Here is a 16,451-nt window from a genome sequence, read left to right on the forward strand (position 1 = left end):
TTGGCTACCTTAAGAGAGTCATAGTTACTCCTTCCAGTGGCTCTCCGTTAAACCACAGTCACATCTACAATTTTCCTCTGCCCCTTTCACCAGACGCGATACGATATTATTTATCGACATTATGACTTTCACAGTACTCCTGCTAGGGGCTCCTCCAGTTTACCAAAGTATTTCGCCTGTAGAAGAGGCATTTGGCTACCTTAAGAGAGTCATAGATACTCCTGTCAGTTGCTCCCCGTTTTACCAAAGTCACATTCTCAATCTTATTCTGGCCAGTTCACACGAAGCGATACGCCATTATCAGTCAACCTAAAGAACTTCACAGTACTCCTGCCGGGAGCTTCTCGAGTTTGCCGATGCATTTCGCCTGTTGACGAGGCATTTGGATACCTTAAGAGAGTCATAGTTACTCCTTGCTGTTGCTCCCGATTTTACAACAGGCACATCTACAAGCTTACTCTGGCCAGTTCTCTTGAAGCGATACGCTAATATCTGTTGACATAAAGACTTTCACAGTACTCCTGCCGGGAGCTTCTCGACTTTGCCGATGTATTTCGCATATTGACGAGGCATTGGGCTACCTTAAGAGAGTCATAGTTACTCCTGCCAGTGTCTCTCCGTTAAACCACATTCACATATACAATTTTCCTCTGCCCCTTTCACCAGACGCGATACGATATTATTTATCGACATAATGACTTTCACAGTACTCCTGCTAGGGGCTCCTCCAGTTTACCAAAGTATTTCGCCTGTAGAAGAAGCATTTGGCTACCTTAAGAGAGTCATACTTACTCCTATCAGTTGCTCCCCGTTTTACCACAGTCACATTTTCAATCTTATTCTGGCCAGTTCACCCGAAGCGATACGCCATTATCAGTCAACCTAAAGAATTTCACAGTACTCCTGCCGGGAGCTTCTCGAGTTTGCCGATGCATTTCGCATGTTGACGAGGCATTTGGATACCTTAAGAGAGTCATAGTTTCACCTTGCTGTTGCTCCCCATTTTACAACAGGCACATCTACAAGCTTACTCTGGCCAATTCTCCTGAAGCGATACGCTAATATCTGTTGACATAAAGACTTTCACAGTACTCCTGCCGGGAGCTTTTCGACTTTGCCGATGTATTTCGCCTATTGACGAGGCGTTTGGCTACCTTAAGAGAGTCATAGTTACTCCTTCCAGTGGCTCTCCGTTAAACCACAGTCACATCTACCATTTTCCTCTGCCCCTTTCACCAGACGCGATACGCCATTGTTTGTCGACATTATCACTTTCACAGTACTCCTGCTAGGGGCTCCTCCAGTTTACCAATGTATTTCACCTGTTAACGAGAAATTTGGCTACCTTAAGAGAGTCATACTTACTCCTGTCAGTTGCTCCCCGTTTTAACACAGTCACATTCTCAATCTTGTTCTGGCCAGTTCACCTGAAGCGATACGCCATTATCAGTCAACCTAAGGAATTTCACAGTACTCCTGCCGGGAGCTTCTCGAGTATGCCGATGTATTTCGCGTGTTGACGAGGCATTCGGATGCCTTAAGAGAGTCAGAGTTACTCCTTGCTGTTGCTCCCCATTTTACAACAGGCACATCTACAAGCTTACTCTGGCCAGTTCTCTTGAAGCGATACGCTAATATCTGTTGACATAAAGACTTTCACAGTACTCCTGCCGGGAGCTTCTCGACTTTGCCGATGTATTTCGCATATTGACGAGGCATTGGGCTACCTTAAGAGAGTCATAGTTACTCCTGCCAGTGTCTCTCCGTTAAACCACATTCACATATACAATTTTCCTCTGCCCCTTTCACCAGACGCGATACGCCATTATTTGTCGACATTATGACTTTCACAGTACTCCAGTTAGGGACTCCTCCAGTTTACCAATGTATTTCGCCTGTTGACGAGGCATTTGGCTACCTTAAGAGAGTCATACTTACTCCTATCAGTTGCTCCCAGTTTTACCACAGTCACATTTTCAATCTTATTCTGGCCAGTTCACCTGAAGCGATACGCCATTATCAGTCAACCTAAAGAATTTCACAGTACTCCTGCCGGGAGCTTCTCGACTTTACCGATGTATTTCGCCTATTGACGAGGCATTTGGCTACCTTAAGAGAGTCATAGTTACTCCTGCCAGTGTCTCTCCGTTAAACCACAGTCACATCTACCATTTTCATCTGCCCCTTTCACCAGACGTGATACGCCATTATTTGTCGACATTGTGACTTTCACAGTACTCCTGCTAGGGGCTCCACCAGTTTACCAATGTATTTCGCCTGTTGACGAGGCATTTGGCTACCTTAAGAGAGTCATACTTACTCCTGTCAGTGGCTCCCAGTTTTACCACAGTCACATTTTCAATCTTATTCTGGCCAGTTCACCCGAAGCGATACGCTATTATCAGTCAACCTAAAGAATTTCACAGCACTCCTGCCGGGAGCTTCTCGAGTTTGCCGATGCATTTCGCCTGTTGACGAGGCATTTGGATACCTTAAGAGAGTCATAGTTACCCCTTGCTGTTGCTCCCCATTTTACAACAGGCACATCTACAAGCTTACTCTGGCCAATTCTCTTGAAGCGATACGCTAATATCTGTTGACATAAAGACTTTCACAGTACTCTTGCCGGGAGCTTTTCGACTTTGCCGATGTATTTCGCCTATTGACGAGGCGTTTGGCTACCTTAAGAGAGTCATAGTTACTCCTTCCAGTGTCTCTCCGTTAAACCACAGTCACATCTACCATTTTCCTCTGCCCCTTTCACCAGACGCGATACGCCATTATTTGTCGACATTATGACTTTCACAGTACTCCAGTTAGGGACTCCTCCAGTTTACCAATGTATTTCGCCTGTTGACGAGGCATTTGGCTACCTTAAGAGAGTCATACTTACTCCTATCAGTTGCTCCCAGTTTTACCACAGTCACATTTTCAATCTTATTCTGGCCAGTTCACCTGAAGCGATACGCCATTATCAGTCAACCTAAAGAATTTCACAGTACTCCTGCCGGGAGCTTCTCGACTTTACCGATGTATTTCGCCTATTGACGAAGCATTTGGCTACCTTAAGAGAGTCATAGTTACTCCTGCCAGTGTCTCTCCGTTAAACCACAGTCACATCTACCATTTTCATCTGCCCCTTTCACCAGACGTGATACGCCATTATTTGTCGACATTATGACTTTCACAGTACTCCTGCTAGGGGCTCCTCCAGTTTACCAATGTATTTCGCCTGTTGACGAGGCATTTGGCTACCTTAAGAGAGTCATACTTACTCCTGTCAGTGGCTCCCAGTTTTACCACAGTCACATTTTCAATCTTGTTCTGGCCAGTTCACCCGAAGCGATACGCTATTATCAGTCAACCTAAAGAATTTCACAGCACTCCTGCCGGGAGCTTCTCGAGTTTGCCGATGCATTTCGCCTGTTGACGAGGCATTTGGATACCTTAAGAGAGTCATAGTTTCACCTTGCTGTTGCTCCCCATTTTACAACAGGCACATCTACAAGCTTACTCTGGCCAATTCTCCTGAAGCGATACGCTAATATCTGTTGACATAAAGACTTTCACAGTACTCCTGCCGGGAGCTTTTCGACTTTGCCGATGTATTTCGCCTATTGACGAGGCGTTTGGCTACCTTAAGAGAGTCATAGTTACTCCTTCCAGTGGCTCTCCGTTAAACCACAGTCACATCTACCATTTTCCTCTGCCCCTTTCACCAGACGCGATACGCCATTGTTTGTCGACATTATGACTTTCACAGTACTCCTGCTAGGGGCTCCTCCAGTTTACCAATGTATTTCACCTGTTAAGGAGGCATTTGGCTACCTTAAGAGAGTCATACTTACTCCTGTCAGTTGCTCCCCGTTTTAACACAGTCACATTTTCAATCTTGTTCTGGCCAGTTCACCTGAAGCGATACGCCATTATCAGTCAACCTAAGGAATTTCACAGTACTCCTGCCGGGAGCTTCTCGAGTATGCCGATGTATTTCGCGTGTTGACGAGGCATTCGGATGCCTTAAGAGAGTCATAGTTACTCCTTGCTGTTGCTCCCCATTTTACAACAGGCACATCTACAAGCTTACTCTGGCCAGTTCTCTTGAAGCGATACGCTAATATCTGTTGACATAAAGACTTTCACAGTTCTCCTGCCGGGAGCTTCTCGACTTTGCCGATGTATTTCGCCTATTGACGAGGCATTGGGCAACCTTAAGAGAGTCATAGTTACTCCTGCCAGTGTCTCTCCGTTAAACCACATTCACATATACAATTTTCCTCTGCCCCTTTCACCAGACGCGATACGATATTATTTATCGACATTATGACTTTCACAGTACTCCTGCTAGGGGCTCCTCCAGTTTACCAAAGTATTTCGCCTGTAGAAGAGGCATTTGGCTACCTTAAGAGAGTCATAGATACTCCTGTCAGTTGCTCCCCGTTTTACCAAAGTCACATTCTCAATCTTATTCTGGCCAGTTCACCTGAAGCGATACGCCATTATCAGTCAACCTAAAGAATATCACAGTACTCCTGCCGGGAGCTTCTCGAGTTTGCTGATGTATTTCGCCTGTTGACGAGGCATTTGGATACCTTAAGAGAGTCATAGTTACCCCTTGCTGTTGCTCCCCATTTTACAACAGGCACATCTACAAGCTTACTCTGGCCAATTCTCCTGAAGCGATACGCTAATATCTGTTGACATAAAGACTTTCACAGTACTCTTGCCGGGAGCTTTTCGACTTTGCCGATGTATTTCGCCTATTGATGAGGCGTTTGTCTACCTTAAGAGAGTCATAGTTACTCCTTCCAGTGTCTCTCCGTTAAACCACAGTCACATCTACCATTTTCCTCTGCCCCTTTCACCAGACGCGATACGCCATTATTTGTCGACATTATGACTTTCACAGTACTCCAGTTAGGGACTCCTCCAGTTTACCAATGTATTTCGCCTGTTGACGAGGCATTTGGCTACCTTAAGAGAGTCATACTTACTCCTATCAGTTGCTCCCAGTTTTACCACAGTCACATTTTCAATCTTATTCTGGCCAGTTCACCTGAAGCGACACGCCATTATCAGTCAACCTAAAGAATATCACAGTACTCCTGCCGGGAGCTTCTCGAGTTTGCCGATGTATTTCGCCTGTTGACGAGGCATTCGGATGCCTTAAGAGAGTCATAGTTACTCCTTGCTGTTGCTCCCCATTTTACAAGAGGCACATCTACAAGCTTACTCTGGCCAGTTCTCTTGAAGCGATACGCTAATATCTGTTGACATAAAGACTTTCACAGTACTCCTGCCGGGAGCTTCTCGACTTTGCCGATGTATTTCGCCTATTGACGAGGCATTGGGCTACCTTAAGAGAATCAAAGTTACTCCTGCCAGTGTCTCTCCGTTAAACCACATTCACATATACAATTTTCCTCTGCCCCTTTCACCAGACGCGATACGATATTATTTATCGACATTATGACTTTCACAGTACTCCTGCTAGGGGCTCCTCCAGTTTACCAAAGTATTTCGCCTGTAGAAGAGGCATTTGGCTACCTTAAGAGAGTCATAGATACTCCTGTCAGTTGCTCCCCGTTTTACCAAAGTCACATTCTCAATCTTATTCTGGCCAGTTCACCTGAAGCGATACGCCATTATCAGTCAACCTAAAGAATATCACAGTACTCCTGCCGGGAGCTTCTCGAGTTTGCTGATGTATTTCGCCTGTTGACGAGGCATTTGGATACCTTAAGAGAGTCATAGTTACCCCTTGCTGTTGCTCCCCATTTTACAACAGGCACATCTACAAGCTTACTCTGGCCAATTCTCCTGAAGCGATACGCTAATATCTGTTGACATAAAGACTTTCACAGTACTCTTGCCGGGAGCTTTTCGACTTTGCCGATGTATTTCGCCTATTGACGAGGCGTTTGGCTACCTTAAGAGAGTCATAGTTACTCCTTCCAGTGTCTCTCCGTTAAACCACAGTCACATCTACCATTTTCCTCTGCCCCTTACACCAGACGCGATACGCCATTATTTGTCGACATTATGACTTTCACAGTACTCCAGTTAGGGACTCCTCCAGTTTACCAATGTATTTCGCCTGTTGACGAGGCATTTGGCTACCTTAAGAGAGTCATACTTACTCCTATCAGTTGCTCCCAGTTTTACCACAGTCACATTTTCAATCTTATTCTGGCCAGTTCACCTGAAGCGATACGCCATTATCAGTCAACCTAAAGAATTTCACAGTACTCCTGCCGGGAGCTTCTCGACTTTACCGATGTATTTCGCCTATTGACGATGCATTTGGCTACCTTAAGAGAGTCATAGTTACTCCTGCCAGTGTCTCTCCGTTAAACCACAGTCACATCTACCATTTTCATCTGCCCCTTTCACCAGACGTGATACGCCATTATTTGTCGACATTATGACTTTCACAGTACTCCTGCTAGGGGCTCCTCCAGTTTACCAATGTATTTCGCCTGTTGACGAGGCATTTGGCTACCTTAAGAGAGTCATACTTACTCCTGTCAGTGGCTCCCAGTTTTACCACAGTCACATTTTCAATCTTATTCTGGCCAGTTCACCCGAAGCGATACGCTATTATCAGTCAACCTAAAGAATTTCACAGCACTCCTGCCGGGAGCTTCTCGAGTTTGCCGATGCATTTCGCCTGTTGACGAGGCATTTGGATACCTTAAGAGAGTCATAGTTTCACCTTGCTGTTGCTCCCCATTTTACAACAGGCACATCTACAAGCTTACTCTGGCCAATTCTCCTGAAGCGATACGCTAATATCTGTTGACATAAAGACTTTCACAGTACTCCTGCCGGGAGCTTTTCGACTTTGCCGATGTATTTCGCCTATTGACGAGGCGTTTGGCTACCTTAAGAGAGTCATAGTTACTCCTTCCAGTGGCTCTCCGTTAAACCACAGTCACATCTACCATTTTCCTCTGCCCCTTTCACCAGACGCGATACGCCATTGTTTGTCGACATTATGACTTTCACAGTACTCCTGCTAGGGGCTCCTCCAGTTTACCAATGTATTTCACCTGTTAAGGAGGCATTTGGCTACCTTAAGAGAGTCATACTTACTCCTGTCAGTTGCTCCCCGTTTTAACACAGTCACATTTTCAATCTTGTTCTGGCCAGTTCACCTGAAGCGATACGCCATTATCAGTCAACCTAAGGAATTTCACAGTACTCCTGCCGGGAGCTTCTCGAGTATGCCGATGTATTTCGCGTGTTGACGAGGCATTCGGATGCCTTAAGAGAGTCATAGTTACTCCTTGCTGTTGCTCCCCATTTTACAACAGGCACATCTACAAGCTTACTCTGGCCAGTTCTCTTGAAGCGATACGCTAATATCTGTTGACATAAAGACTTTCACAGTTCTCCTGCCGGGAGCTTCTCGACTTTGCCGATGTATTTCGCCTATTGACGAGGCATTGGGCAACCTTAAGAGAGTCATAGTTACTCCTGCCAGTGTCTCTCCGTTAAACCACATTCACATATACAATTTTCCTCTGCCCCTTTCACCAGACGCGATACGATATTATTTATCGACATTATGACTTTCACAGTACTCCTGCTAGGGGCTCCTCCAGTTTACCAAAGTATTTCGCCTGTAGAAGAGGCATTTGGCTACCTTAAGAGAGTCATAGATACTCCTGTCAGTTGCTCCCCGTTTTACCAAAGTCACATTCTCAATCTTATTCTGGCCAGTTCACCTGAAGCGATACGCCATTATCAGTCAACCTAAAGAATATCACAGTACTCCTGCCGGGAGCTTCTCGAGTTTGCTGATGTATTTCGCCTGTTGACGAGGCATTTGGATACCTTAAGAGAGTCATAGTTACCCCTTGCTGTTGCTCCCCATTTTACAACAGGCACATCTACAAGCTTACTCTGGCCAATTCTCCTGAAGCGATACGCTAATATCTGTTGACATAAAGACTTTCACAGTACTCTTGCCGGGAGCTTTTCGACTTTGCCGATGTATTTCGCCTATTGATGAGGCGTTTGACTACCTTAAGAGAGTCATAGTTACTCCTTCCAGTGTCTCTCCGTTAAACCACAGTCACATCTACCATTTTCCTCTGCCCCTTTCACCAGACGCGATACGCCATTATTTGTCGACATTATGACTTTCACAGTACTCCAGTTAGGGACTCCTCCAGTTTACCAATGTATTTCGCCTGTTGACGAGGCATTTGGCTACCTTAAGAGAGTCATACTTACTCCTATCAGTTGCTCCCAGTTTTACCACAGTCACATTTTCAATCTTATTCTGGCCAGTTCACCTGAAGCGACACGCCATTATCAGTCAACCTAAAGAATATCACAGTACTCCTGCCGGGAGCTTCTCGAGTTTGCCGATGTATTTCGCCTGTTGACGAGGCATTTGGATACCTTAAGAGAGTCATAGTTACCCCTTGCTGTTGCTCCCCATTTTACAACAGGCACATCTACAAGCTTACTCTGGCCAATTCTCCTGAAGCGATACGCTAATATCTGTTGACATAAAGACTTTCACAGTACTCTTGCCGGGAGCTTTTCGACTTTGCCGATGTATTTCGCCTATTGACGAGGCGTTTGGCTACCTTAAGAGAGTCATAGTTACTCCTTCCAGTGTCTCTCCGTTAAACCACAGTCACATCTACCATTTTCCTCTGCCCCTTACACCAGACGCGATACGCCATTATTTGTCGACATTATGTCTTTCACAGTACTCCAGTTAGGGACTCCTCCAGTTTACCAATGTATTTCGCCTGTTGACGAGGCATTTGGCTACCTTAAGAGAGTCATACTTACTCCTATCAGTTGCTCCCAGTTTTACCACAGTCACATTTTCAATCTTATTCTGGCCAGTTCACCTGAAGCGATACGCCATTATCAGTCAACCTAAAGAATTTCACAGTACTCCTGCCGGGAGCTTCTCGAGTATGCCGATGTATTTCGCGTGTTGACGAGGCATTCGGATGCCTTAAGAGAGTCATAGTTACTCCTTGCTGTTGCTCCCCATTTTACAAGAGGCACATCTACAAGCTTACTCTGGCCAGTTCTCTTGAAGCGATACGCTAATATCTGTTGACATAAAGACTTTCACAGTACTCCTGCCGGGAGCTTCTCGACTTTGCCGATGTATTTCGCCTATTGACGAGGCATTGGGCTACCTTAAGAGAATCAAAGTTACTCCTGCCAGTGTCTCTCCGTTAAACCACATTCACATATACAATTTTCCTCTGCCCCTTTCACCAGACGCGATACGATATTATTTATCGACATTATGACTTTCACAGTACTCCTGCTAGGGGCTCCTCCAGTTTACCAAAGTATTTCGCCTGTAGAAGAGGCATTTGGCTACCTTAAGAGAGTCATAGATACTCCTGTCAGTTGCTCCCCGTTTTACCAAAGTCACATTCTCAATCTTATTCTGGCCAGTTCACCTGAAGCGATACGCCATTATCAGTCAACCTAAAGAATATCACAGTACTCCTGCCGGGAGCTTCTCGAGTTTGCCGATGTATTTCGCCTGTTGACGAGGCATTTGGATACCTTAAGAGAGTCATAGTTACCCCTTGCTGTTGCTCCCCATTTTACAACAGGCACATCTACAAGCTTACTCTGGCCAGTTCTCTTGAAGCGATACGCTAATATCTGTTGACATAAAGACTTTCACAGTACTCCTGCCGGGAGCTTCTCGACTTTGCCGATGTATTTCGCCTATTGACGAGGCATTGGGCGACCTTAAGAGAGTCATAGTTACTCCTGCTAGTGTCTCTCCGTTAAACCACATTCACATATTCAATTTTCCTCTGCCCCTTTCACCAGACGCGATACGATATTATTTATCGACATTATGACTTTCACAGTACTCCTGCTAGGGGCTCCTCCAGTTTACCAAAGTATTTCGCCTGTAGAAGAGGCATTTGGCTACCTTAAGAGAGTCATAGATACTACTGTCAGTTGCTCCTCGTTTTACCAAAGTCACATTCTCAATCTTATTCTGGCCAGTTCACCCGAAGCGATACGCTATTATCAGTCAACCTAAAGAATTTCACAGCACTCCTGCCGGGAGCTTCTCGAGTTTGCCGATGCATTTCGCCTGTTGACGAGGCATTTGGATACCTTAAGAGAGTCATAGTTTCACCTTGCTGTTGCTCCCCATTTTACAACAGGCACATCTACAAGCTTACTCTGGCCAATTCTCCTGAAGCGATACGCTAATATCTGTTGACATAAAGACTTTCACAGTACTCCTGCCGGGAGCTTTTCGACTTTGCCGATGTATTTCGCCTATTGACGAGGCGTTTGGCTACCTTAAGAGAGTCATAGTTACTCCTTCCAGTGGCTCTCCGTTAAACCACAGTCACATCTACCATTTTCCTCTGCCCCTTTCACCAGACGCGATACGCCATTGTTTGTCGACATTATGACTTTCACAGTACTCCTGCTAGGGGCTCCTCCAGTTTACCAATGTATTTCACCTGTTAAGGAGGCATTTGGCTACCTTAAGAGAGTCATACTTACTCCTGTCAGTTGCTCCCCGTTTTAACACAGTCACATTTTCAATCTTGTTCTGGCCAGTTCACCTGAAGCGATACGCCATTATCAGTCAACCTAAGGAATTTCACAGTACTCCTGCCGGGAGCTTCTCGAGTATGCCGATGTATTTCGTGTGTTGACGAGGCATTCGGATGCCTTAAGAGAGTCATAGTTACTCCTTGCTGTTGCTCCCCATTTTACAACAGGCACATCTACAAGCTTACTCTGGCCACTTCTCTTGAAGCGATACGCTAATATCTGTTGACATAAAGACTTTCACAGTACTCCTGCCGGGAGCTTCTCGACTTTGCCGATGTATTTCGCCTATTGACGAGGCATTGGGCTACCTTAAGAGAATCAAAGTTACTCCTGCCAGTGTCTCTCCGTTAAACCACATTCACATATACAATTTTCCTCTGCCCCTTTCACCAGACGCGATACGATATTATTTATCGACATTATGACTTTCACAGTACTCCTGCTAGGGGCTCCTCCAGTTTACCAAAGTATTTCGCCTGTAGAAGAGGCATTTGGCTACCTTAAGAGAGTCATAGATACTCCTGTCAGTTGCTCCCCGTTTTACCAAAGTCACATTCTCAATCTTATTCTGGCCAGTTCACCTGAAGCGATACGCCATTATCAGTCAACCTAAAGAATATCACAGTACTCCTGCCGGGAGCTTCTCGAGTTTGCCGATGTATTTCGCCTGTTGACGAGGCATTTGGATACCTTAAGAGAGTCATAGTTACCCCTTGCTGTTGCTCCCCATTTTACAACAGGCACATCTACAAGCTTACTCTGGCCAGTTCTCTTGAAGCGATACGCTAATATCTGTTGACATAAAGACTTTCACAGTACTCCTGCCGGGAGCTTCTCGACTTTGCCGATGTATTTCGCCTATTGACGAGGCATTGGGCTACCTTAAGAGAGTCATAGTTACTCCTGCCAGTGTCTCTCCGTTAAACCACATTCACATATTCAATTTTCCTCTGCCCCTTTCACCAGACGCGATACGATATTATTTATCGACATTATGACTTTCACAGTACTCCTGCTAGGGGCTCCTCCAGTTTACCAAAGTATTTCGCCTGTAGAAGAGGCATTTGGCTACCTTAAGAGAGTCATAGATACTACTGTCAGTTGCTCCTCGTTTTACCAAAGTCACATTCTCAATCTTATTCTGGCCAGTTCACCCGAAGCGATACGCTATTATCAGTCAACCTAAAGAATTTCACAGCACTCCTGCCGGGAGCTTCTCGAGTTTGCCGATGCATTTCGCCTGTTGACGAGGCATTTGGATACCTTAAGAGAGTCATAGTTTCACCTTGCTGTTGCTCCCCATTTTACAACAGGCACATCTACAAGCTTACTCTGGCCAATTCTCCTGAAGCGATACGCTAATATCTGTTGACATAAAGACTTTCACAGTACTCCTGCCGGGAGCTTTTCGACTTTGCCGATGTATTTCGCCTATTGACGAGGCGTTTGGCTACCTTAAGAGAGTCATAGTTACTCCTTCCAGTGGCTCTCCGTTAAACCACAGTCACATCTACCATTTTCCTCTGCCCCTTTCACCAGACGCGATACGCCATTGTTTGTCGACATTATGACTTTCACAGTACTCCTGCTAGGGGCTCCTCCAGTTTACCAATGTATTTCACCTGTTAAGGAGGCATTTGGCTACCTTAAGAGAGTCATACTTACTCCTGTCAGTTGCTCCCCGTTTTAACACAGTCACATTTTCAATCTTGTTCTGGCCAGTTCACCTGAAGCGATACGCCATTATCAGTCAACCTAAGGAATTTCACAGTACTCCTGCCGGGAGCTTCTCGAGTATGCCGATGTATTTCGTGTGTTGACGAGGCATTCGGATGCCTTAAGAGAGTCATAGTTACTCCTTGCTGTTGCTCCCCATTTTACAACAGGCACATCTACAAGCTTACTCTGGCCAGTTCTCTTGAAGCGATACGCTAATATCTGTTGACATAAAGACTTTCACAGTACTCCTGCCGGGAGCTTCTCGACTTTGCCGATGTATTTCGCCTATTGACGAGGCATTGGGCAACCTTAAGAGAGTCATAGTTACTCCTGCCAGTGTCTCTCCGTTAAACCACATTCACATATACAATTTTCCTCTGCCCCTTCCACCAGACGCGATACGATATTATTTATCGACATTATGACTTTCACAGTACTCCTGCTAGGGGCTCCTCCAGTTTACCAAAGTATTTCGCCTGTAGAAGAGGCATTTGGCTACCTTAAGAGAGTCATAGATACTCCTGTCAGTTGCTCCCCGTTTTACCAAAGTCACATTCTCAATCTTATTCTGGCCAGTTCACCTGAAGCGATACGCCATTATCAGTCAACCTAAAGAATATCACAGTACTCCTGCCGGGAGCTTCTCGAGTTTGCTGATGTATTTCGCCTGTTGACGAGGCATTTGGATACCTTAAGAGAGTCATAGTTACCCCTTGCTGTTGCTCCCCATTTTACAACAGGCACATCTACAAGCTTACTCTGGCCAATTCTCCTGAAGCGATACGCTAATATCTGTTGACATAAAGACTTTCACAGTACTCTTGCCGGGAGCTTTTCGACTTTGCCGATGTATTTCGCCTATTGATGAGGCGTTTGGCTACCTTAAGAGAGTCATAGTTACTCCTTCCAGTGTCTCTCCGTTAAACCACAGTCACATCTACCATTTTCCTCTGCCCCTTTCACCAGACGCGATACGCCATTATTTGTCGACATTATGACTTTCACAGTACTCCAGTTAGGGACTCCTCCAGTTTACCAATGTATTTCGCCTGTTGACGAGGCATTTGGCTACCTTAAGAGAGTCATACTTACTCCTATCAGTTGCTCCCAGTTTTACCACAGTCACATTTTCAATCTTATTCTGGCCAGTTCACCTGAAGCGATACGCCATTATCAGTCAACCTAAAGAATTTCACAGTACTCCTGCCGGGAGCTTCTCGAGTATGCCGATGTATTTCGCGTGTTGACGAGGCATTCGGATGCCTTAAGAGAGTCATAGTTACTCCTTGCTGTTGCTCCCCATTTTACAACAGGCACATCTACAAGCTTACTCTGGCCAGTTCTCTTGAAGCGATACGCTAATATCTGTTGACATAAAGACTTTCACAGTACTCCTGCCGGGAGCTTCTCGACTTTGCCTATGTATTTCGCCTATTGACGAGGCATTGGGCTACCTTAAGAGAATCATAGTTACTCCTGCCAGTGTCTCTCCGTTAAACCACATTCACATATACAATTTTCCTCTGCCCCTTTCACCAGACGCGATACGATATTATTTATCGACATTATGACTTTCACAGTACTCCTGCTAGGGGCTCCTCCAGTTTACCAAAGTATTTCGCCTGTAGAAGAGGCATTTGGCTACCTTAAGAGAGTCATAGATACTCCTGTCAGTTGCTCCCCGTTTTACCAAAGTCACATTCTCAATCTTATTCTGGCCAGTTCACCTGAAGCGACACGCCATTATCAGTCAACCTAAAGAATATCACAGTACTCCTGCCGGGAGCTTCTCGAGTTTGCCGATGTATTTCGCCTGTTGACGAGGCATTTGGATACCTTAAGAGAGTAATAGTTACCCCTTGCTGTTGCTCCCCATTTTACAACAGGCACATCTACAAGCTTACTCTGGCCAATTCTCCTGAAGCGATACGCTAATATCTGTTGACATAAAGACTTTCACAGTACTCTTGCCGGGAGCTTTTCGACTTTGCCGATGTATTTCGCCTATTGACGAGGCGTTTGGCTACCTTAAGAGAGTCATAGTTACTCCTTCCAGTGTCTCTCCGTTAAACCACAGTCACATCTACCATTTTCCTCTGCCCCTTACACCAGACGCGATACGCCATTATTTGTCGACATTATGACTTTCACAGTACTCCAGTTAGGGACTCCACCAGTTTACCAATGTATTTCGCCTGTTGACGAGGCATTTGGCTACCTTAAGAGAGTCATACTTACTCCTATCAGTTGCTCCCAGTTTTACCACAGTCACATTTTCAATCTTATTCTGGCCAGTTCACCTGAAGCGATACGCCATTATCAGTCAACCTAAAGAATTTCACAGTACTCCTGCCGGGAGCTTCTCGAGTATGCCGATGTATTTCGCGTGTTGACGAGGCATTCGGATGCCTTAAGAGAGTCATAGTTACTCCTTGCTGTTGCTCCCCATTTTACAACAGGCACATCTACAAGCTTACTCTGGCCAGTTCTCTTGAAGCGATACGCTAATATCTGTTGACATAAAGACTTTCACAGTACTCCTGCCGGGAGCTTCTCGGCTTTGCCGATGTATTTCGCCTATTGACGAGGCATTGGGCTACCTTAAGAGAATCATAGTTACTCCTGCCAGTGTCTCTCCGTTAAACCACATTCACATATACAATTTTCCTCTGCCCCTTTCACCAGACGCGATACGATATTATTTATCGACATTATGACTTTCACAGTACTCCTGCTAGGGGCTCCTCCAGTTTACCAAAGTATTTCGCCTGTAGAAGAGGCATTTGGCTACCTTAAGAGAGTCATAGATACTCCTGTCAGTTGCTCCCCGTTTTACCTAAGTCACATTCTCAATCTTATTCTGGCCAGTTCACCTGAAGTGATACGCCTTTATCTGTCAACCTAAAGAATATCACAGTACTCCTGCCGGGAGCATCACGAGTTTGCCGATGTATTTCGCCTGTTGACGAGGCATTTGGATACCTTAAGAGAGTCATAGTTACCCCTTGCTGTTGCTCCCCATTTTACAACAGGCACATCTACAAGCTTACTCTGGCCAGTTCTCTTGAAGCGATACGCTAATATCTGTTGACATAAAGACTTTCACAGTACTCCTGCTGGGAGCTTCTCGACTTTGCCGATGTATTTCGCCTATTGACGAGGCGTTTGGCTACCTTAAGAGAGTCATAGTTACTCCTTCCAGTGTCTCTCCGTTAAACCACAGTCACATCTACCATTTTCCTCTGCCCCTTTCACCAGGCGCGATACGCCATTATTTGTCGGCATTATGACTTTCACAGTACTCCTGTTAGGGGTTCCTCCAGTTTACCAATGTATTTCGCCTGTTGACGAGGCATTTAGCTACCTTAAGAGAGTCATACTTACTCCTGTCAGTTGCTCCCAGTTTTACCACAGTCACATTTTCAATCTTATTCTGGCCAGTTCACCTGAAGCGATACGCCATTATCAGTCAACCTAAAGAATTTCACAGCACTCCTGCCGGGAGCTTCTCGAGTATGCCGATGTATTTCGCGTGATGACGAGGCATTCGGATGCCTTAAGAGAGTCATAGTTACTCCTTGCTGTTGCTCCCCATTTTACAACAGGCACATCTACAAGCTTACTCTGGCCAGTTCTCTTGAAGCGATACGCTAATATCTGTTGACATAAAGACTTTCACAGTACTCCTGCCGGGAGCTTCTCGACTTTGCCGATGTATTTCGCCTATTGACGAGGCATTGGGCTGCCTTAAGAGAATCATAGTTACTCCTGCCAGTGTCTCTCCGTTAAACCACATTTACATATACAATTTTCCTCTGCCCCTTTCACCAGACGCGATACGATATTATTTATCGACATTATGACTTTCACAGTACTCCTGCTAGGGGCTCCTCCAGTTTACCAAAGTATTTCGCCTGTAGAAGAGGCATTTGGCTACCTTAAGAGAGTCATAGATACTCCTGTCAGTTGCTCCCCGTTTTACCAAAGTCACATTCTCAATCTTATTCTGGCCAGTTCACCTGAAGCGATACGCCATTATCAGTCAACCTAAAGAATATCACAGTACTCCTGCCGGGAGCTTCTCGAGTTTGCCGATGTATTTCGCCTGTTGACGAGGCATTTGGATACCTTAAGAGAGTCATAGT

The sequence above is a fragment of the Schistocerca americana genome, chromosome X, assembly GCF_021461395.2.
Source record: "Schistocerca americana isolate TAMUIC-IGC-003095 chromosome X, iqSchAmer2.1, whole genome shotgun sequence".
NCBI lineage: Eukaryota > Metazoa > Arthropoda > Insecta > Orthoptera > Acrididae > Schistocerca > Schistocerca americana.